Here is a 20,985-nt window from a genome sequence, read left to right on the forward strand (position 1 = left end):
GCTGACACTCATTTGGTTAAACGAGGCTTTCATAACAATCCAACAGAATGCACTTTGTATGTAAAGCATGAGGGTGATGTACTTATCATTGTCATTCTTTGTGTTGATGATTTGTTGATCACCAAACCCAATGAGACACGTATTTTTGAAGTTAAGGCTGATTTGAATGCTACTTTCAAGACAAAAATTTGGGACTATTGCATCATTACTTGGGCATACAATTTAAGCAGTGTGATGGTGGTATTGCCTTGTGTCAAACAAGTTACATAGAGACATTGCTATGTAAGTTTGGACTTGAGGATTGCAGACATATTGCTACTCCCATGGAAACATGTTAAAGATTGAGTCATCATGATGTTGGTGATCTTGCCAATGTCACTCTTTACCAAATTGTTGTTGAATGGCTTATTTATGTATGCAACACAATTCTTGATATTCAATTTGTAGTCTCACACGTCAGCAAATTTATGCATAGCCCAGGATCTTTTCTACTTGAGTGGAACTTTGCATTTTGGCTTGTTTTATCCCAAAGGAGGTCATTGCAGCCAGATTTACATGCTTTTTTGGACTAAGATTGGGCTGGTTGTTTTGACACACGAGTGTCCACAAGTGGTTTTTGTTCATGCTTGGCAGTCCATGCATATCATGGTTGAGCAAGAAGCAACCTATTGTGGTAGTTTTGAGGCTGAGTAGTACAGGGCAGTCTTCACATCTACGGTTGAGTGTGTATGGCTCAAACGCCTTATGGCTGATTTGGGTGTTGGACAAGACACTGCCAATATCATCTACTTTGACAGTCAAAGCACATTGGTAGTTGCAAGGAACCCAGTTTTTCATGCTACAAATCATATTGAGGTGAATTACCGTTATGTCAAGGAGAGACTCTCAACAAGAGAGATTAGCTTGGCTTATGTGCCAACAAAAGACAACCTTGCAGACCTTTTCACAAAGGCATTTCCTCATGAGAAGTTTGAAGCTTTTTGCAAAGCTTTGGGATTACTCCCCTTTGAGGATTGACCATGCACTCATGGAATGGCACTTCCCTATACATATTGTGCCAGCTCTTATTTATTGCATCACTCCCAAGGGGGATTTGTAACCATATACATGTGGTAGTGATGTGTGTGAAGAAACTTAGAACCGTCGGGACATTTTTTCCCTCACTAGGAGGTTTTTTCCCCTACGCATTATATATATGCCTATCACTCTAGGGCTAACTTATCTTTCCATTGTGCACTAAGCAATACTACTCCCTGTTGTGTGCCTTGAGCTTCTTCGTCTTCTCCAAGTTGTGCGTGTTTCCCTGCAAACTTATTTCCAACATCAAAGAGGTGACAAAGTCAACAAGGCAAGGGGGGATGGTCATCACTCAAGCAAGGCTTCTTCCACTCAAAGATTCAAATATTTTTGTACAAATGAAGCTTAGCCCAGTTAGCTCCTAGCACCAAACACATTTAAGACGCATAAACTTTTTGCTCATAGCCCATAAGGAAGTGTGACAAACAATTCTTTCTAATGAAATAATGGGGCAATGCTATAAGTTAAATTGAAAGATTTAGCATAAGCTAAGATATCTAGATTTAAAAAGAAAAATTATCAATAATTAGGAAGGGCAACATGGCTTGTCTTACTTCTAGTTGAACGAAGTGTGCAAGGAATTTTGCATTGATCTTGTGCCCATTTAGTCCTTGTAAGAAATGTAGAACAAAATTAAGATCTTGTAGCAAGGAGAGTAGAGAGAGCTACGGTGCAAACTTGATACAAAGTACATTAGTGGGAGAAACAAAAATTTAGATTAGCACTATTATACAAAGTGATGGTGTCATCCACCCATGCACTCTCAAGGTAGAGCTTAGATGACAATTTAGAGAACTAGAGCAAGTAGGTAGGAATACAAGGGGCTTCTCATCCTTCAATATGGATTCCCTTCAATGTGGGATGCACTATGGTTCATGGAGATTGCCTCTTTATACAAATGTAAAGGAGCCTCTATGGGCTGCCCTCTCTCATGAGAGATAGCCATCCAAGTGCCCATGTGTAGCCAAGTCCACCTAGAAGTCGGCTATCGGCCATTAAGTGCCGCCCAACAACCATCGGGTCAAAGACCATCGAGGCCACCGGACATTGACCTCTAGCCAATGGCCAACCATTTTTCAATCACTTTTTGGCCATGGTCTCGCCATGATATTCTAGCAAAAAGGAATATTTAGACAACTTTAAGTTGAAGGCTTAGATAAGAAGGTAATTATCACATTGAAGTTAAACATTTAAACATCATCTGAGGGTACCACTTCTATGAGCAAACGTTTACAAGGCTATGTCCTAAAGAAAGTATGTTACTTGCATACAACAAAACAAATGCATTGCAAAGATATCTGCTTCAAACATGACTCAAACAAGATCTTCTTGCAAACCAACACAACATGTGGATCCAAGAAACGATTGGAATTGTTGATGATATGTCAAGGAACATATACAAAACTATGTCTAAAGAAAAGTATGTTACTTGCATATAAGACAAGTGCTCCATTCCAAAGATGTTTGCTTCAATTTAGACTCAAAGGACCAACTCCACAAGGGGATTTGTGTGACCTAAGTTACCTTTTGGGAAACTTTTACATTTTGAGGTACTCTACTTGAACATTCAAAGCATATTTATTTCTCCTCACTATTTTCCAAAAATACCATTCTCTATTCCAAAAACAAATGATTTTGCAATGTGCATTTGATTGTTTACACTTAACACTAGACTTTTAACAAGACACTTTTATGTCCTCATACATTTTTATGTCTGTTAACCAAGAAACTTTCTAGAATGATTGGGAGTGATGCATATTGATTATTGGAGTGTTATATATCCACAAATTGTGTTATGAGCTAAAAAAAACTTGGTATTTTTTGGGCTTATGGATTCCACCATTAACCTCATGCTTGCGACTGGTCTTTCAACCTAAACTATGCTAAAAAATGTTCGCTATTTTTTAAGGTTTTTCAAAAAAATTCGATATGACTATCTTTAAATTCATCTTTGTAAGTCCTAAAGTGTTACATAGTCAGTTATTGTCATTTTCAACGAGCATGAATGCTTAAAAGTAATAGTATATGTTCGCATTTCAAGTTTTGGTATGCACAAGACATTGACCATGCTAATTTATTGACAAAATTTGAATATTTGGGAGTTTTTGAGCAAGCTAGATATGACTTGGTTCCAAATTTGATTGGGCATATGGATTCCATATTGCATAACCATTCTTCCTTGAGTTTTATGATGCTTAAAATCCATACAACTAAAGATACAGCAATGGGATTTTTCTTTTGTCTTGTACCAAAATCATAATTACTTTTAAATGAGAGCGTATTTCCTATATATAAGTGATTTGATAGGGCAAGCATAATAAATTTTTAGTTTATATAAAGACTTCTTAATACATATATAATTTGGTTATTAGTCAATATCTTCTTTATTGAGCAATGAACATAATGTGGAAATCAATTTTCTCATGTGTGCAATTTATTACTTTATAAGTGTCTCCAAAATTGTCATAGTTTGGCACCCTTCAATGCTTTTGAGAGTTTCTATGGAAATATATGTAAGTCAAGGACACAAATATAGCATGAGAACATCCTCTTGGTGGTAATTATGAGCGTACATGTAGAAACATCACTAATAGGTTAGCAAATTGAGAGAAATGTAATCTTTTTGCTGGAATTAGGGTTGCAAGGATTCACACACGACTTGGAGAAGAGGAAGAAGGATCTCAAGGTACACAAGAGAGATTTTATTTCTTAGGGTGCAAATAGAAAGATAATTTAGCCCTAAAATGATGGGCATATGTACAATGTTCAGAAGAAGGGGGGGGGGATTCCTAGTGAGGGGAAAAGTGCCCCAACGGTCCTAAGTGTGTTCACACACATCTATACTACATATATGGTAACAAATCTCCCCTAGGAAATATGAGAACGAGAGCTAGCACATAGTGTATATGGAAGTGCCATGCCCTGAGGACATGATCAATCTACAAAGGGAAGCAAGCCCAAAGATTTGCAAAAAGCTTCGAACTTTGTATTACGAGGCAATGCCTTGTGAAGAGATCTGCAACGTTGTTTTGCGTCGACACATAAGCCAAGCTAATCTTTCCTAGTGAGAGTCTCTCTTTGACTTAGTGATAATGTACCTCAATGTGCTTTGTGCAAGCATGAGAAACTAGGTTCCTCGCAAATGCCAAAGCGCAATGACTGTCAAAGTAGATTATGTTGCATGTGTATTGTCCAGCACCCAAATCAACCATAAGGCATCAGATCCATACACACTCAATTGTAGTTTTGAAGATTTCCCATTACTCACCTTCACAACTAGAAGTGGCCACAATAGGTTGCTTCTTGCTCAACCATGATATGCATAAACTATTGAGCAAGAAACAAAAGCCACTTGTGGACACTCATGTGCCATAACAACTAGCCCAATTTGAGTCTGAAAAAGCATGCAAATCCGGCGACAATGATGCCCCTTGGGATAAAACAACCCAAGATGTTAAGTGCCGCTCGACTAGCAAAAGATCCTTTTGACAATCTGTCAATTCTTACACCCTAGGCTATGCATAAATTTGCTGACATGTGAGAGTGCAACTTGAATATTCAACCTTGTAGTGCATGCATAAATAAGGCATCCAGTAGAAATCTAATAAAGAGTGGCATCAGTAAGATCTCCACCACCATGAAGACTTAATTTCAAACATGTTTCCATGGGATTATCAATAGGCTTGCAATACTCAAGTCCAAACTTACACAAAAACATTACATAATTTCAAACATGTTTCCATGGGATTAGCAATAAGCTTGCAATTCTCAAGTCCAAACTTACACAAAAACATTAAATAGTAAAGTTTCTATGTATCTTGCTTCACACAAAGAAATCCCTCCATCACATTGTTTAAACTATATGCCCAAGTAATGATGCAAAAGCCCCAAGTCTTTCCTCTTGAAAGTGGCATTCGTCTACCTTGAATTCATCAATGTGTGTCTCAATCGAACTAGTAATCAGCAAATCATCTACATACAAAATGACAATCAGAAATACATCACCCTCACGTTTGACTTAAAAAGTGCTCTTAGTTGGATTGTTACAAAATCCTTGTTTAACCAAATGAGTTTCAACTTTCTCATACCAAGCATGAGGAGATTGCTTCAACCCATACAAATCTTTCTTACATTTGCACACTTTATTTTCTTGTCCTTTCTTGACAAAACCACGAGGTTGCATTATATATACCTCCTCAACCCATACAAATTCTTCTTACATTTGCACACTTTATTTTCTTGTCCTTTCTTGACAAAACCGCGAGGCTGCATTACATATACCTCCTCAAATATATCATCATTCAAGTTAGAGATAACAATGTCTAAATGATGTACATTCCATCCAAAAATGAGATGCCAATGCACATAGAAAATGAACAGTATCATACGAAAAATGAAAGAAAAAGTCTCTTCATAGTCATACCTTTGTGTTTTTCATAACCTTTTGCAACAAGTCTAGCCTTACAGCTATCAATGTCACCATATGGCTCAACTTGTAAACCCACTTTGTACTAATGGCCTTTTTGCCAGGAAGCAAATCAAAGTCCATGTGTCATTCTCTATAAGTGCATCATATTCTGATTGTATGGCAATCATCCAATTATTTGAATTCTTTGCTTCATAAAAAAAAAGAGTTTCCTCCTAGTCACATAAACTAGAAACAGCCAAAGCATAACAAACCAATGCATAAGATGCATAAACAAAACCTAAACGAGTACAACTAGACATAGGTGCATCCAATTTCTTGTCATGCAAAGTAGGCACCATCCATTTTAGCATACCTCTAGCCTCTTCATTCTCAGCCCTTTCCATTTCAAGTAACTCATGTACATCTACACCAGTAATAGGCTGATCCGCGGCATTTTCAAAAAACCCCATAGGTTGTGCATGTGCCTCATTGGAATTTACATTCAAGTTTTCGCCATTAAAAAGAGGCAACAAAGTGTCACAAATGTCATGTGAGCTTACATTACTATCTCTAGTACATGATAACAAAGGCTCAATAGAATCTTCCACCAAATACAACATCTTGTAAAATCAAGATACATTTTGTTTTTGGATATTATAACATATAAGCTTTGCTTTCAAGAGTGTAACCCACAAACTGCATTTGATAGCCTTATCATCAAAATATATGTGTTGTGTTTGTAGCACCAAAGCATAAGCTAAACAACCAAAAGCGAATAGATGGCTTGTTATCATGTCATGCTTCATAAAGATTCATAGACTAAAAGGTTTTGTTAGTACACATGTTAAGTACATAAGTAGACCAAAACGTGCATGTCAAGTTTCGCATCTAAAACAGGCTTTGAATCCGTAAAGTGAGCTGATGCATCCCACGGCATAAAATGCTAGATGCATGTAACAATTTCATCACCAAAATTGAGATCATGGACTGTACATCTGTCATCCACAAATTTGACAACAAGACCTAGACTTGCAAGTGCATATATAGACAAAAGGTTTTTTATAATCCTTTGTCCATAAAGTGCATCAACATGTGTGAAAGAATTGCCATCTACAGCAGTTAGCACAACCTTTGCGGATAAGAGGCATTGTTGGCACAAGTGAGCATATTCTTGTGAGTGACAGCCATGAGAGAATCAAACAAGTCACGATGTGAAGTAATATGCTTTGTAGAACCATTATCAAAGTACCAAATATGTAACTCTGTAGCAATTGACATACATGCATCATGGACATAAGGATCATAAGTATACTCTACACTAAATTTCCAGTACATCTACATCAATAGAATAGTATCCATGTCCAAACGATTCTACAATAGTTTTGCACTTGCAGTAGATCCAACCTCTTTCTTTTTGGCCTCCTTTGCTTTCAACTTAGGAAATTGTTTTATCAAGTGACCATTAGCCTTGCAATAATAGCAACACGTCTTCTTCTTGTCTTTTTCACCAGAATTCCTAGATGAGTTGTTGCCAACAGAATCACTACAAACAAGTGATTTTCTACTCACTGAAGAGCCATGAGAAGTGGTTGCGTTGCTATTACAATCTTTTCTTTGAGTAGCAACAAAAGCTTGTTCAATTGCACGTTGTTTTAGCCCAGTTTTTCCTTGAAAGAGGCTCCTGTAAACAGCAATGTGCATAATGCATCAAACTTGATAACTTGAGGGTTTCCTTGGGTCATAAGTCTCCAAGTACTAGTAAAAGTCTAGAAAGAGTCTGGCAAGGCATCGGGAAAACTCTGCATAAGTGAACTGTCAGAAATAACTTCACTTGCAGAAATGAGTTGCTCATTGATATCCTTGATACCAACAAGGAAAGTGTCCAGTTAATTTTCCTCTTGCATAATCTTCACCTCCAACTCCTTACACAGCAATGCAATTTTAGCCTCATTGTGTCTTGCATAAATACTAGCCAAAGTATTCCAAGCCTGTTTTGCTGATTTTGTTTAGTGAATGTGAGGAATAATACTTCACAGATAATGTAATCAATGCATGATCCTGCTCATCTCTAACATTCGAATGAAATTGCTTAGTTGCAGGCAAAACAACTCTAGCAACAATAGACCTTCCCAAAAGATGTAACATCGTTGAGACAGAGCCTTTATCCATAGAAGACGGACGTACATGAATGTCGTGCACAAAATTACAGATGTCCTTTGACACAAGAACATGTGTCATCATGTAAGCCCACATTGGGTAGTTATCCCCATCCAACTTGTCATCCTCATAAAACATTTGTGTTGTTGTCAGCCATGGGGAGTGCAGCCATGGCGAGTGATTGCACTTGATGTGAAAACTGTTCTGAAATAGGAAAAATGAAGTAGGGTTGACATGTGCTATGTAGCACAACCCAAAGAGAATTGGAAGGCTCCTCTTTTGTAGAAAATTTCTCTAACAAAAAATATGCACAGAAGAGAAAAATTGACTGCGTAGTATTGTCTATAGTGGAAACGAAGGCCAAAATGAGCCCGAATTGAAATTCCGAGCACACCAAGCTCGACGGGCACTCCCGAGGTATAACTTAACCTATTGATGCTCACCAAAGCTCACCTACTTCGGAGAAAGTGAGCGAGGGGTGTGCTGGCTATGCAGGCAACTATGCTTGGGAGGATGCAACCTGCTCTCAGACCAATTGTTGGAAGTAGGGTTGCAAGGATTCACACACAACTTGGAGAATATGTAGAAGGTCAAGGTATATAACAAAGAGTGTATTTCTTAGTGCAAAAATAGAAAAATATGTTAGCTCTATAATGATGGGCATATATACAATGCACGAGGGGAACAACCTCCTAGTAAGGGAAAAAGTGCCCCGGCAGTCTTAAGTGTGTTCACACACATCACTATCACATACAATTTTTCTGGCTAACTTTATTTCCAAACCAAAATGGTGGTACCTTAAAAACCATACAGTATGATCAACAACCCATTGAAGTTATTGGGGAAATTCTTTGATATCCTCAAAAAAAAAAAAAAAAGTCGCTGGAATGAATTGACCTTGCCATTTACTAATTTTGTTGAAATGCACCAGTACATCCACTTTGGAGGTTTTCCATGACTAAATGGCAAGGAACTTTACCCATTACTTTTTTTTCGCTTATAGATTTTTCTTTCACCTTTAAGCTCAACTAACCATGAGAACAAATGACATGTTGAGCAAGAGCATTTGTTTTTTTTTTGTTGGGGGGGGGGGGGGGGGGGGGGATCCCAAGACCTTGAAAGGACACTTATGTCCTCTTGGGTTACCAAATTAGTGTTTAAGACACTCTTTACTTGTATATGCTCCATTGGATACTCAAGTTTCAACCAACATTGATTCCAAGTATATCCTTGAGAAAAGGTGTATATAAAGAAAAGATGGTTTGGTTGGCTTTGACAATGGACTTGACCTAGGCAAACACGACCACTCAATGAACCTTGCACCATTTTGGCCCCCTGAGGATTGGAAGGATAAAATACTATGCAAAAGCAATGACCCTCTCGAGTAGGGACTGAAATTATCCATTGGCCACCCGTTGACGGTGGTCCCCAAGCCAAATACATTGGTTAAGTCAACGTACTTGGAAGTTGACCAATTTTTGACACACTATATGTCCGGAGAGCGGTATGGGACAACTCTAGATCCAAGGGTGTAACGGTAAGAATCCTCTCAGAACCTTCGCATATGCCAACCTGTCAATGCAATAATTCAAACCATTGTTAGGTGATAATAATTGTGCATATCACAAGAAGGACCTCGCCACTACGAGTATAGTAACAAGACTCCTTAAACGCATTCATAAGAACTCGAACACATTGTTTTTAAGAAAGGACTATTATAATAAGTAAAAATTCAATAAGGCATGTCAATATGAAAAGTTACGCTTAATAAAAGTATTTTTATCCAATAATTAAGAAAAAGGATGTGATTGGCATTCTTCTAGTTCTATGAAGGATGTCAATTTTTCCAACAGAATGAAGCAAGTTCAAGATTTTGAAAAAGTTGTAGGTGTTTGAAAAATTTAATGGTATTTCTCTCCTCAAATCTTGCAAATACTCAAATAAAATCTTTCCAAGATGCTCTAGCATCTCCATTCAACTCATGATTTAAAACCATTCCTGATGGGTGGGATTTGATCTCATCACGTAGAGAGTATAAAGCTCAACCTTAACCACTAGGCGACAAGCCCACGATACCTTTTGAGGTGCCCCTAACTAGTTTTAAAAAACAATAAACAACAAACACCCCCCCCCCCCCCCCCCCCCCCCTTTTTTTTTTCCCCAGCCTTCCCTTTTCCTTTCTTCCACCCCCTTAAACTAATTAATGGCTTTGCTCAAAAAGTCGTTTTGGGCATATACTCAAATATATGTTTCTTATACACAGATTGAGGTACAACTTAAAGTACTAAGTCCCTTCTCTTTCTCTTTAAAGTATAGTACTTACAATGAAACAGGTGTCTTAAATTGTTGCATAAATCTTTGCAATCAACGAAGGGATAATTCATAAGAATCGTCACACCTATCAAGGCCAAAACCATCTTTTAACATAGTTTTATCAATGACAAACTTGTTTTTCTACCAATTGAATAACATTGCAATTAATCAATAATATATCCTTCAAGGTTCTTGGAAAAAAATTAATTACTCTTAAGAGGTGTCATACTGAACTTAAAGATTGCATCCACCTAATTATCATACTAAGCTTAATTATTTGCTTGAGATACATGTCAAACATCGATGCACTACATCTTCTCAAACAATCTCAAGTCGGCATGCCTTGTTTGATCAAGATCTTTTTACCATGAATATCTATTGACAAACATTGATGGTACTATATAAACAGATATGACTCGTAAAGCCTACAAATTTTTCTGATGCATCAGCAATAAGATACAAGAATAACATTTTTTAGTGATTCTAAGATTTTTCTTATTTTTCACAACACAATGAGAAGTGTCAAAGAATTTAGTCATCTAGCACTGTAAAGCATGGCATACGTCTTATAAGTGAAATCTAAATTTGGAAACATTTGGTAAAAAAGAGCACCTAAATATTTCAACAAATCAACTTTGCTGGAATGGAAGCCATGGCCCGAATACATTTCAAGGTAACTTTGTGTATATCAAGCTTGCTCTTCAAAATCCCTTCATCGAACCTTTTAACAAGTCTTGGAAGTTGTTTGAACAACACAACACAAAAGAGTTCACTTACTAAACTAGTGTAAGCCAAAAAGGCTGAGCAGACAAAAATCGTGGTAGGTGTGGCAAACGGTCTGATAAAGGGATTTCTTGGAAAGATTCCATTGTTAGCTTAACTTTTAAGTATAAATTGTGGGTTGGCATTAAGAATTTGGAAACGCTAAGGTCGTGATGAACCCTCATGCTCTGCGTTCGATCCTCAACTCTGTTCGGCTTGTACGAGCCAGAGTGCTTTCGATAGTCGTATAGCAGGGGACGAGAGATGGCGGATCTTGTTAGGGATGCTAGCCATGGCAGCATGATCGACGTGGAGACGCGGATCTGTGTTCCAAAAGAGTGGGGGACCTCCCCGGGGAGTGGACCCTGGCCACTCTTTGCCTCCCCCCAAAAGGTCGGCATCACCACTCAACTTATTTTTCTACTCGGGGGTCCGGCGGTGACCCCTCCCTCTCTCGGGGGATATCCTGCACATCCTACCTGGCATGTTCTTTTTTCGGCCTTGGCTCGTGGACAAGGAGCCCCTTGGTGGTAGCGTGAGGTTTCTTGGTGGCACCCCCAACTCTTGGTTGGTCTTGTGGTTCTGGTCTTCGACTGCTCTCCGCTTCTAGTCTGGCCGGATTTCTTGGTTGTAGGTGGCTCCTGGGTGTCTGATCAGCCTGGGGTAGTGCTTCATTCACTGGTGTTGTTGGTTCTTCATGATGCAGGTCTTTCGAGACTCTTGTTTTGGTTCTGGTTGGTTTGTGTTCATGGTGACTCATTTGGGGCATGAGGTTTGCTAGTGACAGTGGTATCCTCTTGGTGGCACGCTAAGTGGTTGTTCGTGGTGATGGGGACGTTGGATCCCGCCCTCATTGCGGTAGTAAATTTGTTTTTTCCCATCTAAAAGGGTGACCCCCTGTTTAGCCAATGTAATGCTATGTAGTTTAGGGGTGCATCCATGGGGGGCTTCCCATGGGAGCGGTGGTCTTGTGCTTGTTTGTGGTAGTTTCATGGTGTGACTCTTGTAGCTCTGTTATGTCTCAGTGTCTGGATGGGTTGGATGATATGGATGCTGCTATGTAATTCTTTTTTATTCCATTGCTCGGCTTGAGCATGGATTTGATGTAAGTCTTTATGGTTTTTAATTTATTCCTACTAACTCAGTTGAGTGAGTTTTGCAAAAAAAGAAAAGTTGTGGGTTGGCATTGATACATGCGTTGCACACTAAAAGCCCCCCCGCCCCCCGGGCCACCACATGCAAGGCGTGTCCTGCGTAATGCTGCCTTCACTCTTCTAGGATGGGTAGAGACGAAGGACCAAGAGGAAGAGCTACTGGGCTTGCGTAGCTACGTGAGAGAGTGAGCCGGTTCTCCTTCTCTCTCTCGATCTCAATCGGCCCCAGACGCCACGCAGTGAGCCAGCTCTCTCTCTCTCTCTCTCTCTCTCTCTCTCTCTCTCTCTCCCTCCCCGTCTCTAATTATTCTCTACCCCCGTCGCCCCACTTCGCCTGCTCTTTGTGTGCCTGACTTGCGCTTTACATTTGACAGGCAAAAAATCTCCCCTGTGGGATCATGCGTTTCACTCAATACGTCTGCTCTGCCTGCAGAACCATGAGGTCTCACGCGGCTTGCAACTAGTAGGCACAATCTCCTCCCTTTGCTACCTGTCATAACGTAGCATGAAACGATGTAGAGGTCCTCATACTGCAGACAAAAAGAGGGGAGAGAGATACAGAGATCTTCGTCCATGAATCCACCTTACCCTGCCTCCAGCAGCATGAAACGAGGCACAGCTCCTCGGTCTACATACAAAAAGAGGAGAGAGACATACAGACATCTTCATCCGTCTGCCGATCTGTCTGTGCTTGTCCAGCTTCGCTGTGCCACCAATCCGGTCTCAACCTCAAGGAGGACACCTATGCTCGACCTCTGCCATGCAGTGTCTCTGCTCGGCCCATGACACAGACAATGCACTCGTAGAGGTTCTTGGCAGCGCGAAAAGAAAAAAATCTATGTCTGGGTGTCTCTCTCCCTACCAGTGGCTTGACTTGCCTGCCACTTGGCCCATCACCATTCCCTTTTGCTTCATATTTCCTCACTATTCACTTTTCCAAGAACTATCTCAACGGGATTCTCTCTAAATGCCCCCAAAAAATATTAGTCACATACTAGTATTTGACCCACACATTGTCATGGCCAAAGAAACAGGGCGTCTATTCTCATGCGGCTATCTTCTTGTCTACGCGGAACACTAACCATGCTCTCTTCATTCATGTATAGTATGTTGAATTTCTTGAAGTGATGCTTGACATAACCTCTCGACAGATTTTAGCAAACATGATTCTAGCAAACATGAGTATATGTAAAAGCCTACAAATCATTCTTTGATACCAAGCTCGGGAGCTTTTCATAGATGTTCAATTGGTCACGCATGGTTATGGTTATGGTTCAATTGATCATCCATAGTTATGGTTACAATTTTGGATTTCTCTTATGCTTATGATTTTACTGATTTGCACTAACTATATTTTTTGCTTTTCAATGCCAAAAAATATGTGGAGTGCGGTTGCTTTTGCATTGTTCCTCTCTGCGCAAAATAAATTTACAAGTTTTGGCGTCGATATGACCTATATAATATGCGCTTGTATACGCGTCAAAAAATATCGACATGTATACAAACAGCTATACTAACGATTGTACAAGCGTGTATATTGACAACTGATATACCAACGCTCATCTCGATGAAATCATTCAAACGGTTATATCGATGCGTATATTAACGCTATCAATTTTTATAATTAGTTTGTATGTATAAAATATACATGGCGATTTCTATGCGACGTGTTGTAGTGCCTAACCACTAGATGAAAGGGACTTGGCAAGAATGAAATTTCTTGACTTGTCTTTATCATTCTATAACCAAAACCAAACATGCTTAAATCAACCCTACACCTAGCCAAATGCTTGTGGAAAAATGTGAAACTCCTTCTCTCTCTCTCTCTCTCTCTCTCTCTCTCTCTCTCTCTCTCTCTCTCTATATATATATATATATATATATATATATATATATATATATATATATAAATAAAAGAACACCATAACTCTTAGAAAAAAATCATTAGTACATGAAAAGAGAATGTCCTAACCACTAAATAAAAAGGACTCCTAGAAAAAATTCACTAGTGCATCAAAAGACGATGTCCTAACCACTAGATGAAAGGGACTTGGCAAGAATGAAATTGCTTGACTTGGCCTTATCATTCTGTAACCGAAACCAAACGTCCTTAAATCAACTCTACAACTAGCCAAATACTTATGGCAAAAGGTTGAACTCCTCTACCACCTTATATAAAGAAAATTGATACGAGTAAAGCCTAACATATGTACACACACGCACACACACACATATGTATATCCAAAAATAATTAAATCAATGTTTATCAAGAAGAGTGGCAAAATTGGTACACCCCAACTCCTAGAAAAAATTCACTAATGCATGAAAAGATGATATCCTAACCACTAGATGAAAGGGACCTAAGAAAAATTCACTAGTGCATGAAAAGATGATGTCCTAACCACTAGATGAAAGGGACTTGGCACGAATAAAATTGTTTTGACTTGGTTTTATCATCCCATAACCAAAACCAAACATGCTTAAATCAACCCAAATGCTCGGCCAAATGCTTGTGGAAAAAGGTTGAACTCCTTCTCCACCACCTTATATGAAGAAAATCAATAGGAGTAAATCCATACATACATACATATCCAAAATTTCTCACACCCCCCCTTCCTCTTATAAAAGAGTCTGCTCTCCCTAGCACTTCAAAGCATGCTTAGAACTTTCATCATTTCCTAAGTTCTCCATCAATGCCTCCCCTCTCTTCTATCAATAAGAACCATGCCTCTCTCTCTCTCTCTCTCTCTCTCTCTCTCTCACCAGCTCTTTTTTGTTTTTGGAAAATTTTTCTATATTATATTATATTACATATCCATGGTACTACATCTTGGCCAAGATGAGCCTAGCTCTTGCTTGAGCCTCTCTCTCTCTCTCTCTCTCTCTCTCTCTCTCTCTTTGATAAGGAGTTTATAGCTTAACTCCAAAATCACATGTCCATCTTTTTCCCCTGATCTTCAAAATTAGTGCTTTGTATTGAGCGTCCACTTTTCACTCATTCTAAGCTACACAAATCATACCTTTGCATCCATTGTAGTAACCCATGAAACAAGAAACATCAAAAGGACGTGGTTATACAAACAATGTTAAGGACAATAGGGAGTGTCAGCAAATACACTATGATGGTCAATGTGACATAACTTGCTTTCAAGCTAACACAAACATGTTAATTCAAAGAGTGTAGCAGCCGAAGTAGTGCTTGGATGCTATGATAGTCATACACAACTACAAGGAAGAGATGTAAGAGATTCTCAATCAAATGCAATGTAAATCATGGATTGAATACGCAAACCTTTTGCATTTACAAAATGTGGTTAAAATAGACTAAATGAAATCCAATTACTGCAAACTCAAGAATAAGTAATAGCATACCATAATCTATCCAAGGAACTAGCTTCCCCTTGAATCTGGATTGGCATTTGAAACAGATAGCCCAAAATGCAAGAGCCAAAATTTGAATTTCAGCACATGTATTAAACTCGACCAAATCCCACAACTCCATATATGCAAATGGTATTAATTTTTGACCAAAGAAAGGTGAGGCTCTTTGTATTACCAATGAGAAGATTACAAGTGGAGGAAAATGCTCAAATGGCTACAATTAGTTCTAGGTTTTGTGAGAGCTCCTTATCACCTAGTTCTAAAAACTGGTATTTATACCTATAGCTAATTTCACTTTTAAGGGGCTTAGGCACAAAATTTATAAAAAAGTCTCCACTGGCTATTCTCAAGTTTACACATACAACTTCGATAGCACAACAGGGGATTTTACATAATGGCAATTTTAAAATATTACAAACATGACATCTAATTGTATATAAAAACTTGAGGGACATTTTAAAATATTACAAACATGACATCTCGTATATAAAAACGTGAGGGATATATAGTCTCTTTTTCTATTCCAATAGCCACATCACAAATTTGCAACTTGCAAGGTCAAAGTACAAGTGGCTTCAACTTGGTAAGAAGCATTTTTTAAGCCATTAATTTTCCTCCTTTGATACATATGTTTTAAGTTCTTATGCTCCTCAAGGCTCCACCTAAGCTTGGGGTAGTTTCCTAATTCTTCTGCTGGTTTTAATACAATCCACTCACAATTGTGAGTTTTGAAAAAAAAAAGTTGTTCTTCCAAGCAAATTGCTTTGGATATCTTACACAAATGAACATTATAGAAGTGAATTCGTTATGGGTTTAACTACTAATTATTCATTATTTTGTAATGAATATGATCAAGCATGCTATGCTTTGACATGCACTACTAGTATCCATACACATGTAATGCATAGAAGCCTTCCTTTTTTTGGCGGCAAGGGAGGGGGGGCGGGGGGGACGGGGGGCGTGGAGTTCTTTTCCTGGAGCTCTGGAACGGGACTTGGAGCTCTGATACCAAGTGTGACGCCCCAGGCGTCACGGAGAGGTGCGTGGTGGGCGCGTTTGCTTTCAAAGGGCCCGGCTCGGGCGGAGGGGTGTTTTGTCTTCAAGGGCTTGGCTCGGACGGGACCGGCTCAGGTGGGCCCGGCTCGGACGGTACCGGCTCGGGTCGAGGTGTTGTCTTCCAGGGGGCCTGGCTCGGACGGGACCGGCTCAGGTGGGCCCGGCTCGGACGGGACCGGCTCGGGTCGAGGTGTTGTCTTCAAGGGGTCCTGGCTCGGACGGCACCGGCTCAGGAGGGCCCGGCTCGGACAGGACCGGCTTGGGCGTGGTTGCGTTCCATGGGTCGACGGCCGTGTTGCGTTTCGCGGATCTTGCGTTCCGGGTCCCTAGCCCCACGTAGCCTCAAGCTCTGCCGCACTCACGGAGGGTCATAGCGTGCCTTGGGGAACCTTGCGTGGAGTCCCCACGGTGCACGAGTGCGTGGAGTGAGGCTAGCGTGTCTAGGTGGGGGGTCCCCTCCCATGGCCGTTTTCGGGAGGCTCATACCCCTTATACGTGGCCCGAGTCAATCTGGCCAAGCAAACCTTGGTAGCACTCACGAACATCCACTATATCACCACGTAGCAGGGCCGAAAATTGCAACCCTTCCCGCCCTTCCTTTGCTGCTAGCCCTGCACACGCCAGGCAAATTTATAATAGCCCTTCCTAAGGAAGGACAGGTTGTTCAACTGGCCCTGCCCCAAGGAAGGGGCAGGGCATATTTTTGCAAGGCCTTCCTAGGGAAGGGCAACCTTTCAAAATGCCCTGCGTATATTAATCATGTCAATTCTTGGCATTCGGACTTTTGGACTTGTACCTAGAGGATGTTCTCTATGGACTTTGAGAGTCACTAATGAGTATAGAAATCTGATCTTGAAGGTTGTTCAAGCATGCATTGCCATGCACCTTAAAAAAAGTTAGGGTATACCTTTTAATATAGGGAATTCCAAGTATGCTTTTTAATATATGGAATTTTAACACGTTGGGCAGACTGTAGAGGCAACAAAGTGCGAAGATTCAAGTTCGAAGCTTGAACTTGAGAGTTGAACGTTCAATTGCTTGTGAGTTTTCTAATAAAGGCATCAGGCTCGAGTGACGAGTCTCGTCACTCGTCTCTCTCATCCACCAACTGCTGACACGAAGCTTCTATATCCAAGTTCCAACTGAGATGAGGAGGTTTGAGGGATTCCTTGTAATAAAGACTAGTGGGTTGGAAAAAAACAAAAGGTAAGTACACTAGAGATTAACTCAAAGCATGGCTGAATAATGCCTTATTGAAAGAAATTACGGAGAGAATAAAGATTAAGCACTCTTGATGCTCCACAATTTGATTTGCTATGCAAAATCTTTTAAAGTTGTTCTCAGATATCGATTGATTCTTACAAGGGCTCAGACTCACGATCAACTACAAGCTCCAGATTCTAGAATTGCCTAGCGCTCTCCCATCATCCATGAACTGCAAGCTGCCCTCGAGAGTCCCTTGGGAAACCTCTAGGTTGTGAGTCCAACGACTTCAAAGTCTAAGATTGCAAAGGTCCTTCAAGCCTCAAGGCTTCTTCACGAATCATGATTCACATAGTGCTAGCCTCCTAGTTTGTTAGGCATGCTCCCAAAGCCCATTTATATGAACCCGTACTTATCACTTCATCATGTTTAAGATGGCACCATGTCTGATGATTAGGATGCTACAATTTATGTTGTTATATAATATTATAAGAATCTTATTTTTTGCCATTGGTGATTCTTAGGGGACGAGAACGACAAAGAGGGAACTTGGAAGCTAGAAGTTTGAAGAGATGTTTACCCTAGCTTCACAGAGAGAATAGTGATAGCGGTAACTTCGTGAGCTCAACAATGGAAGGTCTGTAAGTCAAGAGGAGACTCTTCATGGTTACAATTCTAGCAAAGGGCACATCCTAACAAAAATCGATGTCGTCACCGCAACTGCATTGCAGGACATTTCAAGCTCCAAGTATTTTCATATTCCATTTACAACTTATTTCTACTTCTCTTGCTCATTGTGTATCTTGTAGAAAATGATTTTTAGTATTGCTACGCAATGATGTTTTCAGCACCCTTTCTCATTGTACTTCATAATTTTCTTTACAAGTTACAATTGTTTGAAAACACATGTGAAAAAATTGGATTTTGGTAAAGCTTTCATTGGAAGGGCATGGAAAATTTTGCCCTTCATTTTGAAGGTCGAAATGCCAAACAACCCTTCCCATGGGACGGACACTCTTGAAAATTTCCCTTCCCTAGGATGAGTAAGGGTGCCCTGCAATTTTCAGGCCTGCCACGTAGGGAAAATTGTGTTCCTCTACAAAAAAATAAGTTTGTTTGATTTTGGGATAGTGACTATTTCATTATTAAGGTTTGTCTTATCAAAAAAGTGAATACTTCAAAAGTGATGACTTTGTTTACACTGGCCCTAGAAAAATGGTGTGATGGACATCGAACCATAGGCGAGCGGATGCAACGAGCAAATGGGTGAGGAAGTCGAGGGTGCTTTTTTTTTAAAGCTTGAGGAGGACCGACAACGAAAGAAAGAGAGGGGCCATGGCATGGGGAGTTGAGAGTTGATTAGTAGTCTAGGTGCCAAGAAAAGGGGTCTCTCTCTCTCTCTCTCTCTCTCTCTCTCTCACTCCGCAAGGGGAGCTCCCTCACTCCCCCCACGGGCCACACAATAGTGCATAGTAGGTGGAGATGATATGGGTTAGCCATAAAGTGGGCAAGTGTCATTTAATGGTGTATATGTACGTGAAATAGTAGGTAGTGCTGAGAGGCTAGCAATAATGAGATATATGGACTTTGTTTGCACTGAGCCCTAGAAAAATGGTGTGATGGATGGACATAGAAATGGAGGGGAGCGTATGCAACGAGAAAATGGGTGGGGGAGCCGAGGGTGATTTTGTTTTAGTTTGAGGAGGGCCGACAATGAAAGAAAGAGAGGGAGGCCTTGGCACGAGGAGTTGAAAGTGGATTAGGTGCCAAAAAAAGGGGTCTCTCTCAGTCTTTCTCTCTCTCTCTCTCTCTCTCTCTCTCTCTCTTTTGCACTCCACAAGGGGAGCTCTCGCTCTCTCCCCCCATCTTATAGCACGGGCCACACACTAGTGCATAGTAGGTGGAGATGATATGGGTTAGCTATAAAGTGGGCAAGTGCCATTTAATGGTGTATCATATGTACGTGAAATAGTAGGTAGTGATGATAGGCTAGCAATAAAATGAGATACATGTTTGTTTCAGTACATCCACCAACAAGTGGAGGTTGAGAAGAATTTAACTGTATGCTAATCAAATTGAGACATTTTTTGGCAGTGAGCAATCGATGTGTATCCTAATGACCTCTCTTTCTCTACCACAATGACACACACACTGAGAAAAATCAACAGGATTAGATCTATCCTTTCCTTTAAGTCAATCTTCATTGTTTTGTGAAGGACAAGAGGAAGATTGATTGTGCCAAAATGTCGTAAGGATTCAAGCGTTAGAACAAAACAATGAGACCACTTTTCGTGAAGTCACATGTAAATGATATTTTTCTTTTTGAGGAAGGCAAAACCCTAAGTCATAAGAGAGAGAAGGGCCCCCCGGGGGGGACGGGAGCGGTTTTGGGGTTTTGCATGTATCTCTAGGCGGAGTCCAGACAAATGGTGAAAAAGATAGTCGGCACGTTGACTTGTCCTCCTCGCTAGTTCCTCATTCAGAGCCTGGTGTCCTTTCTACATGCTCGCATCGATTTCCATGCCCCCCTTGCTACTTCACTTCCTTGTAATTTGTAAAGTAAAATGCCTCAAGCAAAAGTACACAAATAAATTGAACTTGGACCCTTCTCATAGATCGCAATCACGAAAACAATTGTGCCCCATGTCAGTGACATCGATTCCACCACTTAGAGTTCTATCAGTGACATCGACCCTGCATGGGGGCGCAAGGGAGGGGGGATCACAATGCAAACTTGAAAGGAAAAACAAGACGAGCATATATGTACACAAAAAAAAAAAGCTTAAGCTGTCAAAGTTGTTTATGCAACACAGGATAGTTATAATAGTATATTAGTACAGCCGGTTGCCTTCGGTGCCTCTCTCTCTCCCCCTCTCTCCCTCTTTATCGCGTGCAAAGGGCCTTGTTTTTGTTTTTGACTTTAGCCTTCAAGTCGTAGATTGCGACACGTGTAAAGGGCTCTCCCTTTCGCCATATTATGTTAGTAGATACGTATATCCTACGGGTCTACGCTGGGTTCATTAGTTAATTTCTTGGAAAGATTTCATTGTTAGCTTAACTTTTAAGTATAAATTGTGGGTTGGCATTAAGAATTTGGAAACGCTAAGGTCGTGATGAACCCTCATGCTCTGCGTTCGATCCTCAACTCTGTTCGGCTTGTACAAGCCAGAGTGCTTCCGATAGTCGTATAGCACGGGACGAGAGATGGCGGATCGTGCTAGGAATGCTAGGCATGGCAGCATGATCGGCGTGGAGGGGCGGATCTGCATTGCAAAAGAGTGGGGGACCTCCCAGGGGAGCGGACCATGGCCACTCTTTGCCTCCCCCCAAGGTCGACATCACCACTCAACTTATTTTTCTACTCGGGGGTCTGGCGGTGACCCCTCCCTCTCTCGGGGGATATCCTGCACACCCTACCTGGCATGTTCTTTTTTCGGCCTTGGCTCGTGGACAAGGAGCCCCTTGGTGGCAGCG

The 20,985-nt window shown here is 40.5% G+C and overlaps 2 long non-coding RNA genes across 3 annotated transcripts; one reads left to right on the plus strand and one right to left on the minus strand.

Annotated features, from left to right (window-relative positions):
* Positions 1-8,834: 8,834 nt before the first annotated feature.
* LOC147432053 (uncharacterized) lies at positions 8,835-15,380 on the minus strand. Of its 2 annotated transcripts, XR_015185496.1 has the most exons (3): positions 15,244-15,373; positions 9,966-10,040; positions 8,835-9,214 (listed from the first exon to the last, which is right to left on the minus strand). It is a non-coding gene; the product is annotated as an uncharacterized LOC147432053 (long non-coding RNA). The 2 variants fall into 2 exon arrangements; XR_015185497.1 differs by lacking the exon at positions 9,966-10,040 and having other exon boundaries at positions 15,244-15,380.
* A 316-nt stretch (positions 15,381-15,696) lies between these two features.
* Positions 15,697-18,347, plus strand: LOC147432054 (uncharacterized). Its single transcript, XR_015185498.1, has 2 exons — positions 15,697-15,835; positions 18,036-18,347. It is a non-coding gene; the product is annotated as an uncharacterized LOC147432054 (long non-coding RNA).
* Positions 18,348-20,985: the final 2,638 nt, after the last annotated feature.

The sequence above is a fragment of the Adiantum capillus-veneris genome, chromosome 20 (assembly GCF_014529385.1).
Source record: "Adiantum capillus-veneris isolate H3 chromosome 20, ASM1452938v2, whole genome shotgun sequence".
Taxonomy (NCBI): domain Eukaryota; kingdom Viridiplantae; phylum Streptophyta; class Polypodiopsida; order Polypodiales; family Pteridaceae; genus Adiantum; species Adiantum capillus-veneris.